General features: G+C 39.0%; 1 long non-coding RNA gene across 3 annotated transcripts in view; it reads left to right on the forward strand.

Annotated features, from left to right (window-relative positions):
• The window catches only part of LOC133052486 (uncharacterized), a 109,988-nt gene extending 94,457 nt beyond the window's left edge, over positions 1-15,531 (forward strand). For 2 of the 3 annotated variants that reach the window (XR_009692056.1, XR_009692057.1), the window contains exon 3: positions 13,211-15,529. This is a non-coding gene — a long non-coding RNA (uncharacterized LOC133052486). Of the gene's footprint in view, positions 1-13,210 lie in introns of all 3 variants that reach the window. The other variant, XR_009692055.1, reaches the window with a different exon arrangement.
• Positions 15,532-16,247: the final 716 nt, after the last annotated feature.

Genomic DNA, 16,247 nt, shown 5'->3' on the forward strand with positions numbered 1-16,247 from the left:
TATGACCACTGGAAAAACCATAGCCTTGACTAGATGGACCTTTGTTGACAAAGTAATGTCTCTGCTCTTTAATATGCTGTCTAGGTTGGTCATAACTTTCCTTCCAAGGAATAAGCGTCTTTTATTTTAATTTCATGGCTGCAATCACCATCTGCAGGGATTTTGGAGCCCAGAAAAATCAAGTCAGCCTCCGTTTCCACTGTTTCCCCATCTATTTGCCATGAAGTGATGGGACCGGATGCCATGATCTTAGTTTTCTGAATGTTGAGCTTCAAGACAACTTTTTCACTCTCCTCTTTCACTTTCATCAAGAGGCTCTTTAGTTCTTCACTTTCTGCCATACGGGTGGTGTCATCTGCATATCTGAGGTTCCTGATATTTCTCCCAGCAATCTTGATTCCCGCTTGTGCTCCTTCTAGCCCAGCGTTTCTCATGAGGTATTCTGCATATAAGTTAAATAAGCAGGGTGACAATATACAGCCTTGACATACTCCTTTTCCTATTTGGAACCAGTCTGTTGTTCCATGTCCAGTTCTAACTGTTGCTTCCTAACCTGCATACAGGTTTCTCAAGAGGCAGGTCAGGTGGTCTGGGATTCCCATCTCTTTCAGAATTTTCCACAGTTTATTGTGATCCACACAGTCAAAGGCTTTGGCATAGTCAGTAAAGCAGAAAGAGATGTTTTTCTGGGACTCTTGCTTTTTCAACGATCCAGCGGAAGTTGGCAATTTGATCTCTGGTTCCTCTGCGTTTTCTAAAACTAGCTTTAACATCTGGAAGTTCACGATTCATGTATTGCTAAAGCCCGGCTTGGAGAATTTTGAGCATTACTTTACTCGCGTGTGAGATGAGTGCAATTGTCTGGTAGTTTGAGCATTCTTTGGCATTGCCTTTCTTTGGGATTGGAATGAAAACCGAACTTTTCCAGTCCTGTGACCACTGCTGAGTCTTCCAAATTTGCTGGCATATTGAGTGCAGCACTTTCACAGCATCATTGTTTAGGATTTGAAATGGCTCAACTGGAATTCCATCATCTCCATCAGCTTTGTTTGTAGTGATGCTTCCTAAGGCCCACTTGACTTCACATTCCAGGATGTCTGGCTCTAGGTGAGTGATCACACCATTGTGGTTATCTGGGTCGTGAAGATCTTTTTTGTATAGTTCTCCTGTGTATTCTTGCCACCTCTTCTTAATATCTTCTGCTTCTGTTAGGTCCATACCATTTCTGTCCTTTATCGAGCCCATCTTTGCATGAAATGTTCAGTAGTCATTAGTCATTGCGTGAAATGTTGCATTAGTCATTCAGTTCAGTTCAGTTCAGTCACTCAGTCATGTCCGACTGTTTGCGACCCCATGAACCACAGCACGCCAGGCCTCTCTGTCCATCACCAACTCCGGGAGTTTACCCAAACTCATGTCCATTGAGTCAGTGATGCCATCCAACCATCTCATCCTCTGTTGTCCCCTTCTCCTCCCGCTTTCAATCTTTCCCAGCATCGGGGTCTTTTCAAATGAGTCAGCTCTTTGCATCAGGTGGCCAAAGTATTGGAGTTTCAGCATTAGTCATTAGGAACTTGCAAATGAAGAAGAAAATGAGATACTACACACCTGTTTGAATGGCTTCAGTTGAAAAGGCTGATCATACCATGTGTTGGCAAGGTTTTGGAGAGTCTAGAATCCTTATAATACATGTAAGTCAAAATGTGAAAATGCACAAAAGTCTTAGAAGACAGTTTGATAGTTTCTTAAAAGGATAAACATACATCTACCATTCCATCCAGATATTACACTCCTAGAGAAAATAAAGAATATGTCTCTATGAAGACTTGTACATGAATGTTTACAGCAGTTTTATAAATAATGGCTAAAAACTGGAAACAACCTTAACATCCACCAGCAGATGAATGGATCAACCAACTGTGGTGTATCCATATGGTAGATTATCCTCAATAATGAAAAGAAGTGAGCTATTAATATAGTGAACAACACAGATTACCTCACATGAGAAAAGTAGAATGAGAAAAGAGAAAAGCAGAGCCCCCAAGGAAGTACATACTGCATAATTCCATTTATATAAAGTTCTAGAATGTGCAAAGCAATCTCTAATGACAAAGCAGATCAGTGGTTGCTTGGAGTGGGGGAGTTGGTGGGGCAAGTGGGAGTGATTACAAAAGAACACAAGGAAACTTTGAGGCTGGTGGATAATTTCAGTCTCTTGATGGTGGAGATTGTTTCATGAGTGTAGACATATGCCAAAACTTATCAAATTGTATGCTTTAAATATGTGCAGTTTATTGTGTGTTAATTCTTTCTCAATTTAAAAAAAGGAGCAATATTTATGGAGGGATTTAAAGATGCCCTTACTTGGTAAAATAAAAACTTGGCATCTTTTAGGAGGAAAAAAAACTGATGAAATTTTAGTGATTTTGGTATAGAAATATAACCTTGTAGTATAGATGAGAAACCAAGTTAAACTGTGAACATAATAGTTGCCATCACTTTAGTTCCTCCTGTTTATAAGATATTGAAACAAGTGGTTCAGAAGGTATCTGGTCCAGCCCTGTGGGGACAGCTGCCTGTTTGGTTTATTAGCATTTGGACTTAAACACAAGTACTGTAGCACTCACTTTATGATGAGGGCTAAAGCATTGGAAGCAGGGTTCAGATTGCGAAGACAGGAAGGTGCTACCTTTGTATTCTACCTTTGTGAGAGACATAAAATCTCTTCTGTCTGCATCATGCATGAAAATCGGCACAGTACTTTCATAAATTTCATTTTTGGGGTCATCTCAATGATCCCATTATAGGTAGGATAAATATTATCCCCATTTGGTTGGGAGGCATACTGAGACCCAGTGAAGCCAAGCTGTTTACCTGGATCACAGAGCCCCCATCTTCTTGGGCAGAGGTCACCATTCTCCCTCTGGCACCTTGCTACTTCCCCAAACTCATGTCTTTGAGTATTTGGCCAGGAGTTTTCGCTCATCAATGTCAGGCAGTTAGTAGAGTCCCATCTATTTGTATATGAGGTGTTCATGGCTGTGATCCCATCTAATCCTGTTTCCCTATCTATAAATAGATAATAACACAACCACTGGCCTCACAAGGTTGTTATAAGAGTCAAAGACTCAGATGTGAAAGAGCTGTGATAGTCAGACAGTACTGTACACACAGCGGGTGTTGACGTTTACTACGTGATTGCCTTCATCTGGCCTGATTACTGAGGGCACAGCACTGAGCAAGAGGCTTTGTAAAACTATCAGGGGAACACAAGAGCTTAATTCCTTTATTTGCACTGTGCCATCCATCCATGCCATGTTTCATAATAAATGAAATCTGGTACACTGGATTACTTTAATTTTAAATTCTTCTTTCCAAGGTCTCAGAAAGCATTCTTTCTGTCCCAGCCACAGAAACTGGTAGCTGGGAAAGGAGACAATACAGAGCTAAAGGCAGGCAGGCTACAGTCCATGGGGTCGCAGAGAGTTGGACATGACTGGGCGACTAAGCACAGCACATGAGGGTTTACGTAGCCAAGAAGATTGGCCCTTGCCTGGCACCCCCTTTCTCCTTGTTTGTGTTGACTGACATCTCTCCTTGCTCTCTGTCACTTTCAGTGGCCCTCTCTCTTCAGTATCCCTCTTCCTTTTCATATCCCTGGTTTGCGAGCAGCTGCCTTGGCACAATTCTTGACAGACTTCTCCCCAGAGTAAGTGATAAACTGCGTGCGTGCATGCTCAGTCGCTTCAGTTGTGTCTGACTCTTTGCGACCCCATGGACTGTAGCCCACTAGGTTCTCTGCCTATGGGATTTCTCAGGCAAGAATACTGAGGTGGGTTGCCATACCCTCCTCCAGGGAATCTTTCCAACCCAAGGATTGAACCCACATCTCCTGCATTGTAGACAGATTCTTAACTGCTGAGCCTCTGGGGAAGCCTGTGATAAACTGTGAGGCAACCAATATAGGCTTTAGTACTGTCTTGGATGGCATTTCACAAAACAGATTTTCAGGAGATCGGGAAAAAAATTCTGTGGTCCAATAAGTTCGGGAAAACTGGGTTGAACAACATTAAATAGGTTCCTTTCCTGTAGGACTTTTCAGAACCTTTCATGTTTGTATCGAAACTTCAAGAAGGGGCATATGGTACATCAACATTTCCCAAATCTGATTCCAAGAACTGTGGGGGTTTTTGTGAATCATCTCTTGGTTTAATACTCCAAAGAATACACTTTGAGTAATGCTGTTTTGTAACCTGTTATTTGATATATTGGTAAAATGGCAATTTTCTTAAGAGTTTTCTGTCTGTCCCTACTGGCATATCTAAAATAAAACATGACATGTTTTCTTGACTGAGTCTTGAGAATTCCGGCTTCTCAATTTTCTATTCATGATTTTAAAATTCATTGAGGTTCCTTTAACCTTAGAAAAGCTGGAGATATAAGAGCACACAAAGACTGTAAGATTTCGTCTAATAATGAAACTCAACCTAGGAAATACTTTTTTGTTTTAATTTTTTTCACCAAATCCTCTAGATTCTGCCCTTTTAAGTCCCTTCATTTTTTCCGTCCCTAATTCCGTGGCCCATCCTGGCTTCCATAGGAGCAGGCATGAAAGAAAAGTGATGATGTATGTACCTAACAACTCTCTTCTATATCAGCATAGGGTTTGCATTAACTTTTAGTGTTCCCAGTAGTAGGATGAGTTTAATTATCAGCATGAAAAGGATTATCGTGGTATGGATGTGTTCTTTTACTGTTTGTTCCTCAGACTATAGAAAGTTCAATAATCAGGCTAGGACTTAAAAGAGAGTGTCAGAATAAATAGTAATTGTCAGTGAGAAATTTGAATGAGTTCGATGCCATCGCCTACCAGCAAGGAATGGGAGGCAGGGGAACGAACATGGGGCTAGGGACATGGAGTCAGGAGAGGGAACAGGTAAATGGGGTTCATTTCTGGCTTGTAATATGTATGTGGTGCTTCTTAGGTGGCTAAGTGGTAAAGAATCCGCCTGCAATGCAGGAGATGAGGGTTCGATCCCTGGGTCAGGAAAATCCCCTGGAGAAGGGAATGGCAACCCACTCCAGTATACTTGCCTGGAGAATCCCACAGACAGAGGAACCTGACGGGCTACAGTCCATGGGGTCGCAAAATAGTTGGACACAACTTAGTGACTAAACAACAACAACAACATGTCCATAGGATATATAGCCACAGGCTAGATACTCCAGGAAAGCTTAGGCTTGTGGTTTGGATTGCTCATCGGACTCTGAGGTTGACCACTCTTTTAGAATTGCCATGTTACATCTAGTGTGTTCTCATTAGACCTCAAGGGTTGCCCGTCATTTCTGAGCTCCTTTTACCCCGCCTCTTCTCTAAATGAGAGGCCTTTGCTGTTCCTTTCTGACTGAAAATGACTTCTATAGCACATCGCCACCTATACTCACCCAATTACCATGTCCCCCATACCCCACAACATATACACATTCTCTTGTCCTCTTTGAGCCAGTCTTTTCAAGGCTATACTATCCTTCAGTGCTAAGTACCTTTCCTGGTCTCTTTCTTCACTCATAGAAAAAGGAACCAGATTTCCCCTGCGTTACTTACCATCAATATAAACAGTAGTTTTGTTTCTGTTATTTCCCCTTTCAACCGAGCGATAAAGTTTGCCACTGTTGCTCTCTCCACCCGACACAGGAAGAAAGACTTCCTTCCTTCATTGCTTGACTTTGCCCAGGCCTATGAATAATCTTCCCTTTCTCTTGGACTCCAGATGCTCACTTTTTCTTTTTTTAAAAAAAGAAAAACACCCGAGAGTCACTCCTGAATCCTTCCGGTTTTCTCCATCTGATAAACTTCCTCTTCTACCTAGTTCATCAAGGACGCCTATGAAGCTGTTGTCCCATTGATTGATGTCTCAGTGTTGTAGGTCAGTGTTGGGCTTCTCCTCTACCTGTCTTTTAGCTGTATTGACCTATATCTTTCCTCTGTGTCACTTCTCAGTGGCCCTCCTTCTTTGGTATCCCTTTGCCTTCTTCCACTCCAGACTATTTCTGTGACCATCTCAAAAATCCATCTTCAATTGTAATCTGAGAGCTTGATCTGTTGATATTTTCCTCTGTTATTTTTTTTGATCTGACTTTTAATTAGATCGACAGTGTTTCTCTGAACACCCTCATTTGCTCTACAATACTGTCAAAGGCCCTGACAAAAACCCTTCTTGGTGAGCATCAACTGATAAGAAGAGAAGAATGGGGGAGAAAAAATGTTGTCAGCAAGACTTTTATAGGCCCTTTGTTTGTACTGAGTTATTACCATTGAAGCACTTTTGGTTTCCTTACCACCAGTTGGAGAAACTGGTCACACATCCCCTGGGTGGTGACCACTCTGAGCAAATACTTGATGTGTAGGTTTGGACTTTGTACAGCTATCTTTCTTCCCTTCTCTAGAAGTTTGAAAATAGCCAATTACTCCCTTTTTCCTTTATTTAACACATATCAGAGCAGTCTACAAATCTCCACATTCCTATTTTCTCTTGGTTGCACAAGTAGCATTCACATTTTCATCCTGTTCTTTTTTGCTGAATGTCTCCTGGGTGTTGTAGCTGCTTGGTCATTAGATAGTGTGAGTATGATATATGCTACATTTAGCTTTAGCCTTCCACTATTTTCTTTCTTTCTTTTTTGGTCAACACATTAGATTAAAAAAAATCTTTTTTAATTTATTTTTTCTAGTTGAAGTATAACTGATTTATAATGTTGTGTTAATTTCTGCTGTACAGCAAAGTGACTCAGTTATGCATATATACATTCTTTTTAATACTCCTTTCCATTGTGGTTTATCTCAGGATATTGAGTATAGTTCCCTGTGCTACACAGTAGGACCTTGTTGTTTATGCATTCTATGTATAATAGTTTGCATCTGCTAATCCCAAACTCCCAGTCCATCGGTTCCCCTCTCCCCCTGTTCTCTATGTCTGTGAGTCTGTTTCTGTTTCGTAGATAGGTTCATTTGTGTCATATTTTAGATTCCACATATAAATGATATCATATAGTTTTTAACTTTTTCTGACTGACTTCACTCAGCATGATAATCTCTAGTTGCACTCCACCATTTTCTAATCATTTGTATTAGTCCTTCCACGTCTTCATACTTATCTAATAGTCTCCCCTTCTCTTCCTTTGTGGTATGAACCATTTTTACAAACCACATAATTTTAAAAATCAGCGTGCTACCATACACCTCATAATAATTAAAGCTCAGTGTTAGCTGCTGATAGACATGTATGATTTTTGAAAGAGGCTTCATTTGCTCACAGTATACTTCATTTCATAGCCATCACAGCAAAAGGAATTGCAACCTCTGGATGTTCCCTTTGTTCTTCCTTCTATCCTCTTCTCCCATCCTCTGCCATTACCTATTCAATTGTCTCAATTTTTCCATTTCATCAGAGTTTGCTTGTCCTATGGAATGAAGACAGAATAGCATTCCTGAGCCCCAAGGACTCTTCTGTGCTACAGGGTTATTCTCCTTGTGCTACAAGGGATTGTGGCTTCTCTGGTGGCTCAGATAGTAAAGAATCTGGCTGCAATGGGGAAGATCCCCTGGAGAAGGGGATGGCAACCCACTCCAGTATTCTTGCCTGGAGAATTCCATGGACAGAGGACCCTGTCCAGGGTTACAAGAGTCAGACCCGACTGAGCAACTAACACAAGCACAAGGGATTGTATAGAAATGTGCACCTTGAGGCACATCCTTCACTAGTTCACACTTCTCTCCAGAAAATATCCTCCTTTACAAAGAGCTCGATCCTATAGGCACCCACAAATATTATAGAAAAGTAGCATAAAACTAAGCTAGGAAGTGAATGATGTTTAAAGGATAAAGAAATAGAAGAATTTTCCTGAAATGGAGATGGTCTCCCTTTGTTTTTTGAAGTGCATCAGTACAGGTGCCAGACATTCCACTTGGATCTCTTTATTTGACAAATATTTATTAAAAGATGACTATGATCCAGTGCATCTGCTAATACTTCAGAATCTCAAAGGTATTACCCTCATAGAACTCATATTCTAATGAGGAGACATATTTCTAAATAAGGAACCATTTGGCTTGTGTTTCTGCCTGAAACACAGACTGAGTGATGAGGGAGCTGGCCCTGAGTAACATGTCGCTAACTTTGCAGAGGACTCCAGGAAAGCCTTTTAGAATTCTTCTAGACTCTTCGAGAATCTCTTTGAGCTGGGCCCAGCAGAAGGAGAAGAGGAGCTGGGCAAGCAGTATGCAGAGGTCAAGGATTTGCTTCTTACTCCATCTGAACTGAGTGAAACTTGATGGGAAGAGTCAAGGAAGACCAAATGAAGAATTTTGTGCCATGAGAACTTTCGTGACAAAAGGAGTTCTGTATAATGGTGAAAGCAGAGGCTTGGTGGAGATTTGATTATAAATGAAGTATTAGGTATATGTGATGTTGATGCCTTTATAAAATAGCACAAGGCTTAGAAATGAGGGCAACTTTAGGAAGACTCCAGTAATGGTATAGAATAGTGAGGGGTTAATTGTGATTAGAAGTCTATGTCAGGGATTCTGAAAATTGAGAGAGCTTTTCTCTACTATTTACAGGTTCAGAAAACAGTCACCTTACTTCGATACTGTTTTTTTAAGTTACCATTGATAGGGTGCAAATTATTTAACTTCTTTTTTTTTTCAGCGATAAGAATTCCTCACCATTACTGCACCCCACCAACAATTGTATGAAGAGAATTTAGAAGTTCCTTTTAAAGAGAGTGAGAGTGACAAAGAGAGAGATATTTGCACATGGATTTAGAGCAATTAATTTCTGGAACTTGTCCTTAAAAAGGCAGTTACTTTGGTGAAAACTATTCTTTTCCTCTGAGTGCTTCTAATGAGTAAAATGATTCATGTTTTCATCGAATGGTTGTTTAAAAGAATTTGGTTTTTGTTGAGAAGGATTAAAGGCATGTGCCTAATTGCTAAGTATTATTTTTAAAAAATTCGTCTGAGTCTGTCTTTATGGGCTGTGAGTGGTTTCGTCTTTAGAAGCTTGTTTTAGGATCTCGTGCCAAAACAGGCCTGTTCAGACTAGAATTATCTGGCAAGGATTTTTTTTATGTCTTGAGCAGGAACATCAGAAAATGTTCACTGCAATCTCCAAGTTGACTTGCTTGCTGAGCAATTTACTAAATAAGAGATAGGAAAATCAAGTGACCATCAGCTGGTCTAAATGTTTTTGGTCAGTGTAGTCACAAGACCTCAGGTATGCAAGACTTGGACAGGCTGCAACCATGTGCTGGTTATGGTGAGACCCTGGCTTCAATCCTCAAATGTAACACAAAAGGAATCCGAGTTCACAAGAACTTACTTTAATTAGACACCTGTATTTAAAAGGTTGGGATTTTCCTCAAGCGTAGTTTCACCCTGTGCCTTTCTTTCCTGGGCTACAGTCAGAGTTAATTCGACTTTTTGTTCTTAACCACGTGGGAGGCAGTTTCTTTGTTTTTTGTAAACAGCTTCATTGATATGCAGAGAACCACACATATGTAATGCATGCAGCTTGATGAGTTTACCTATGCAAACACCCATTACCATCACCACAATCCAGGTAATAGACGTATCTAAAACCTAACATAGCTTCCTTCTGTCATTTTTAAATATATGTGTGGTAAGAACACTTACCATGGGATCTACTCCATGGGAAGCAATTTTTGTTTACTTTTGAAGTAAACTGTTTTCAAGTAACATACTGGTGTATGCTTTGTCAAATCCATAAATATGCTACAGTAATCGACTATCTTCCTACTTAGTTCCAGAAAGCTGTTAGTGCATATATGCTAAAATACGTGAAAAATCATGGATGAGGATTGGCCCCCGCCAAATTTAGAGCCAAACTTTACAGTTTTTGACTTGGTAAAGCTAATGTTCTAGCAGTGCTATGAAATTGTTCATGCCTCTTCACTTACTACCTGAACATATAGTGCTTGGGGTCAAAATTTCTTTCCCCGAATTATAATTTGTAAACTTAGGGATACTTTGGGGAGGCAAAGTAGAATCATCCAGATAATCCCTCAAAAAACCGGGAAGTCTACTCTTCTTTTCATTGAATAAACCTTGAAGCAGCATTTCATTCATTTCCAGGGAAACTTGGCATTAAACATCAGTGGGTGTCTTGACCTCTTGGTTGGATTTATAGGTTGCCCCTGGTCTCAAATCCTAGGTTAACATTTCAAGAAACGGTCTTTATCCCTGTTCCAGGCAGGCTTTTCAACAGCAGGTGGCAGGCTTAACTTTTAATAAGTCTTTTCCTCCCTTTTAACTCTCTTTCCCATTGTGTATACACCAAATAAATGGTCTTCATCCAGGATGGATAGGTTGTTGTTTATGACTGTCTTTGTTTTATTTTTTTGCACTGTGAATAGGACTTGAACAGTGACTAACTTGGTTATAGTTTAGTTACTCGTCCCTGGGGTTTAGTTGTCTTCCTAATTGTTAGGTAATAGAATTGTATAATTTGCCATTATTAGTTTGACTTATTTATAAACTTATAAAATGTATCATTGGTTGATAGTCTATGCTACAGCATATTCCTTATATATTCTAGTCCCAGTATTTTAATAATCTTTAAAATGTGTATTATTGGTTAGTGGTTGACACTAATCCATAGAGCTTCTCTGGTAGCTCAGACAGTAGAGAGTCTGCCTGCAGTGTGGGAGATCCGGGTTCGATCCCTGGGTTGGGAAGATCCCCTGGAGAAGGAAATGGCAACCCTTTTGAGTATTCTTGCCTGGAAAATCCCATGGACAGAGGAGCCTGGCAGGCTGCAGTCCATGGGGTTGCAAACTGAGTGACTTCACTTCACTTTATTTCTAATCTATAGAGTAGCCTTCCATTAAATTTTATCTACAGTTTTTCCTTTTTGTATTACCTAGATAAACTTAAAAGTTGGGGGAAAAGACCATCTTAACTTTATAGTTCTTTAGATTTAGGAAGATTTGGAGCATAGTGTGAGCTTTGAGAATTAAAAGTACCATTCTTCTAATCTAAATATACACCAAAATTTATAAAAGATAATCCTTTGAATTTTGGTGCTAAAACTAACCAAACTAAACCCTTGCCTCACTTTAATTGTTAGTCTTCTTATTCATAAAGATAGTTATGAACATTTAGTTTTAGTGGTTTATGAAATGTAAGTTTGTGTGTTCTATAAATGCTTTATTTTATATTGAAGGTAAGATTCAGCCAAACTTGTACAAGCAATTTGTTTTTCTTACTTCGGTATGTATGCCCTGACTTTTTAGGTAATGACAAAATATACTTCATAGATGGAGTTGTTTTTAATTTATTTAAAAAGAAAACAAAACAATCAAAACAAAAACCTACTTCACTTTATAAATTCCATCCTTCTTTCCTAAGAGCTAACCACCTGGTGAAACACTATCATTATAACTTGGCAAGTAGGTTCGCTCTTAAAATTAGACATCTGTGATTATATAGTTAAATCATTCTCTTGAAACTAACATATTTAGAGCTCTCAGAAAACCAGTCATCTTATACCTAACACATTTTTTATTTTTTAATTTTTATTTTATATTGGAGTAGAGTTGATTTACAATGTTGCCTAACATATTTTTAAAGCTACCTTTTTTAGGCAATAAATATTTGCATCCGGCTGCATGTCCACTCAAATTGTACTAATGTAAAGTTCTAAGTATATCCTTTCTTCCAGTTGATGATAACTTTCCTAAATCTTTTCCAAGTGATAGCCAAAGTATTTTAAATTCATAAGAAGGTCAGATTCTAAAACGTGTACTTGGACCAAAGCTGCATAGTCATTTACTTTCTACAAAAATCCAAAAGTTGGAAACAATAATTGGCTACAGTGGTCATGTGCTGATATAAGAACACCTTCTCCAAGACATCAGGCTTCTTCCCACTTTAGGGCCTTTGTTCTGAATCTTGCCTCTCTCTCTGATGTTATCTCACTGCAGGTGTGTACACAGTTCTCCTTCAAGAATCTGCTCAAATGTCATACCTGCAATGAGGTTTTCTGTGACTACCTTCTGAACATTCCTCTTCACTCTGTTGCTTTACTTTATGGAAATGATCATCCATACCTGTTGAGTTTCTTTTTTGTCTTTCCCGACCCTGAATATTCAGCTCTCAGTTCCATGAGTGCAGGGTTTTGGTTCAGTGTCACATCCTCAGTGCCTGGAAGAAATTAATAAGAAAGCAGTCGGTAGGCATTTCTGGGGTGAATGTATCAATGAATCAATCAATCAATGAGGAGGACACCTATCCTCTAACTGTTTATACCTACATGGTATTATTTGAGGAGGGGCTTCCCTGGTGGCTCAGATGGTTAAGAATCTGCCTGCAATGCAGGAGACCTGGGTTCAATCCCTGGGTTGGGAAGATTCCTTGGAGAAGGGGATGGCTACCCACTCCAGGATTCTTGCCTGGGAAATCCCATGGATAGAGGAGCCTGGCTACAGTCCATGGGGTCGCAAAGAGTTGGACACGACTGAGTGACTAACACTTTCGTTATGGGAGGAAAGCTGGGAACTAACATACTAGTAAGCTGCTCCTTTGAATACTTTGTAACATATCTTCTTTGCAGTTCTCATTGGTGTTTTAGGTGTTTGGTGGAAATAACTATCATCCTATATAGAGGAAGTGATATGATTTTTCCTGCAATTTACTGTACGTATATGCATCGTTGCTAAATTAAAGTGGTATAAGGCAAATGAAAATTCTCCAAGGCCACGATGAAATGGTGGATTGCATTTTTGTTTATTAATTCATTTGTTTTTCATATATGCATATATATTTTTCCATGTTATGTATGTAAATATTTTGCATTTATTCACACACACATATACATTTTACTGCAAAAATATGCCACATAATCAAGTGTAGATTTTTCTCACAAGCAATCATGCATGCTCTAGAAAGGCAGGGAGTTTCATCTTTTATTTTGTTTGTTGCTGACTCTCTAACACCTGAGAGACTATCTGGCACTTACCTCAATATCACTCAATATATGTTGAGTAAGTAAATAAAACCTAGAGACTGTTAAATTGCATGTGTGGAATTAGTGTCAGTCAGACTGTCAATAAAGAAAATATGCAATTGAAACCTCCTGATACCATTTCCACTTAAGTTTCCAGGACTGATGTCTTTTCTTTCCTTCCACAGAGCCCCACCCTGAAGGCTGCATATCATCTAGCTGCTGGAATGTGTAGGTACCCTCAATGGCTCAGTAGCCAGTGTAGATCCTGTCTTTTGTAATCAGTAGCTACATCTGGCTACTGGGTCTCTGATGGCATCTTCTATCTTCAGTTACGGTGTCCTGAGTGAGATTATTGAGAAGTCCTCAATAATAAAGCTTTACCTTGATTTATACATATGTATACACACAGAGTTAAGTTCTGGGGTGACTGGTAAGTCTTCCCTTATTAGCGGGAGTGTGGGAACCATCAAGCTTTCATGAATGATAAGGTCTATTGAATTTCAGCACCACGAAGGGGAGGAATCTGGATGGTTTATCCATAGATTGTTTATATATCTTTTTTTCTCTCTCTCCCATGTGCTTCCATCATTTGTTCACAAGACTATCTATCAAGCATTTGGTTATAAATCAGTCTATCTATCTATCATCCATCTACCTACTACCTATCTTACCTGTCCATCTATCTTATCCATCCATCCATCCATTTCATCTCTTGACTTTTAAATGACATTCTCAAAATAACATGGTAATTTTATTTTAAGGAAGTTCCACCTGTAGTAGATACATCCCAGCAGTGCATTTCTGACTTGTGGTTGTCTTTTCCCTTTGTTAGAGAAGAAAAATGCCAGAAATCTTAAATGCAGCAGGCAATTCTATTGAAATCATACGTGGGAAGTCTTACAGGCCCAACATCCAGGTCTAGGGCATGAACCTGGCATACAATGTAGATTTCTGTGTTTGTTGAGCAACAGCTACATTGTCTGCTGGGTTTCAGGCTACCTGGAAACACGTTCTTCATGGCTGTTTTCATCAATGCTTCACCTATACTGTTTTGGAATAACTTTTGCAGGCAGCGTAAACCATTGGGCTTAATCATTGGACAGAGTGCAGTGAAAGGACCCCATGAAAGCTGATCATTTTAGCAAAACGTGATTTTGTTATGATTTCACCAAGATGGTCACACATCAGCCTGGGAAGCTCAGTGAACCAGGGACCAGGTATAATGCTTCCCTTCTTCTCTCTGCCTCAGCTCTCAAGGATTGGTCACCTGCATGTTATTAGTATTATTATTTGATTTCTATTCCTATTTACTATCAGAAGGCATAGCCTCTATGGGCTTCATCACTGTGCCCTGCTACATCACCATTCCTCCTCATTTTGGCTTCTTGACCACCTGCAGGAGCCCAGTTTCTTTTTGTTCTTTTTCCACAGCCCCGTAATTTTTTTCAATGACTTTCAATCTCAGAAGAATCTATATCTCTCTGCCCCAACATCCCACCCCATCATTTGCTCCCTGATGTGAAGTGTAAAGTGGGTTTTTTGTTTTTATTTGTTTGCCACTATTCACCATCTCTTATGAAACCGGAAGAAGAACAGCTTTCTTATGGAATGAAAAAGAACTTGTAAAGATAAACCACCAGTTTTCAGGAGAAAAAGAAGAAAAGAATGTTGGAAATAGCTTCTGGAAAACTTTTTTCCATTATGTTCTGTTTGTCTGTTCCTGGTAAATAAATTTAAATCTCTCAGTGTTAAAAAAAAGATCAGTCTAAACCATTAAATTCTCAATAATAAAAGAATATAAGTTTTAAAGGAGATATTATAAACCCTTGGTTAGATGAACTGGAGACTTTTAGTAAGAAAATATGAATTTTAAATGAATACAAGTTAACAGATTTAAAGCAGAAAATGAATATAAGGAACACAAAGATACATGTCTGTATGTAATAGTTGATTGTAATGATATAATGTATTTTTTTCACCCTGTGCTGGATCAGTAAAAATAAAGTCAATGACTTGAAGCTTTTAAAATACAGTGTATGTTTGTGTATCTTTTAACTTCCAATCCATTGTCTATTTTGTACCTAAGTCACTGGCCTTTGTGCCCTCTAAGAGAAAGTCATTCTACTTGAGTTACTTGACAACCTTTAAAGAGTGAGAAAAGTCTCTAGGACACATGATTAGGTTTATTAAATTATAATTGTCAAGGAGACAGTTTTCTTTCTCCTCTCTTCACTCTTATACTTGTGATGTTCTGAGTCCCTTTGACTATCCTTAAACAAGACAATGTTGACAGTGGAGCCTATTGTGAAGAACAACTCCCTAGTTACATGGTCAAGTTTTCATTTCCCTCTCAAGTTTGATGGACCAGCGTTGAATTGATCCCCAAAGCAAGAATAAAAGTGCAAATAACCAAGAACTTGTTTTCTCATTTTTTCTCAGCTTTTACTCTAGTACCCAAGAAAGGATGGACATTGGTATGTTGACTTTTCCTAGAGAAGACATAGCACCCACTGTATGATTATTTTTTAACTTTCCATTTTGAAACAATTTCACACTTTAAAAAAGCCTAAAAAATGTAAAGATAGTCCTGGTGGGAGTTTAAAATGGTGCAGCTGTTTTGGAAAAGTTTCACAGTTCCTCAAAAAAGTTAAAACAGTCACCATACATATGACCAAGCATGTCCGCTCCTAGGTACATATGCAGAATTGCAGACAGATACTTACACAAATACATGTTGACGGCAGCACTATTCCTATTCATACTAGCCAAAAGATGGGAAAAACCCAAATGCCCATCAACTGACAAATGGATCAACAAAAAGTGGTCTATCCATACAATGGAATATTATTCAGCCATAAAAAGAAATGAAGTAACTGATAGCTGCTACAATATTGAAGGAAACTTGAAAACATAACACTAAGTGGAAGAAGCAACCCCCCCCCCAAAAAAAAAAAAACAATGTTGCATGAATCCATTGTATGAAATTTCTAGAATAGGCAAGTTTAGAGAGACACACAGTAGGTGAGTGGTTGCCAGGGGCTAGGGGAAGAAGGGCGTGGGGAGTGACTTGTAATGGGTAGAGGGTTTATCTTTGGAGTGATGAAAATATTCTCAAATTCATGTCCAAGTAATGGTTGCACAACTTTGTAAATATACTGAAGACTACTGAATTGTATACTTTAAAAGGATGAGTTTTACGGTATGTAAATTAAATCTCAAAAA

The sequence above is a fragment of the Dama dama genome, chromosome X (assembly GCF_033118175.1).
Source record: "Dama dama isolate Ldn47 chromosome X, ASM3311817v1, whole genome shotgun sequence".
Taxonomy (NCBI): Eukaryota; Metazoa; Chordata; class Mammalia; order Artiodactyla; family Cervidae; genus Dama; species Dama dama.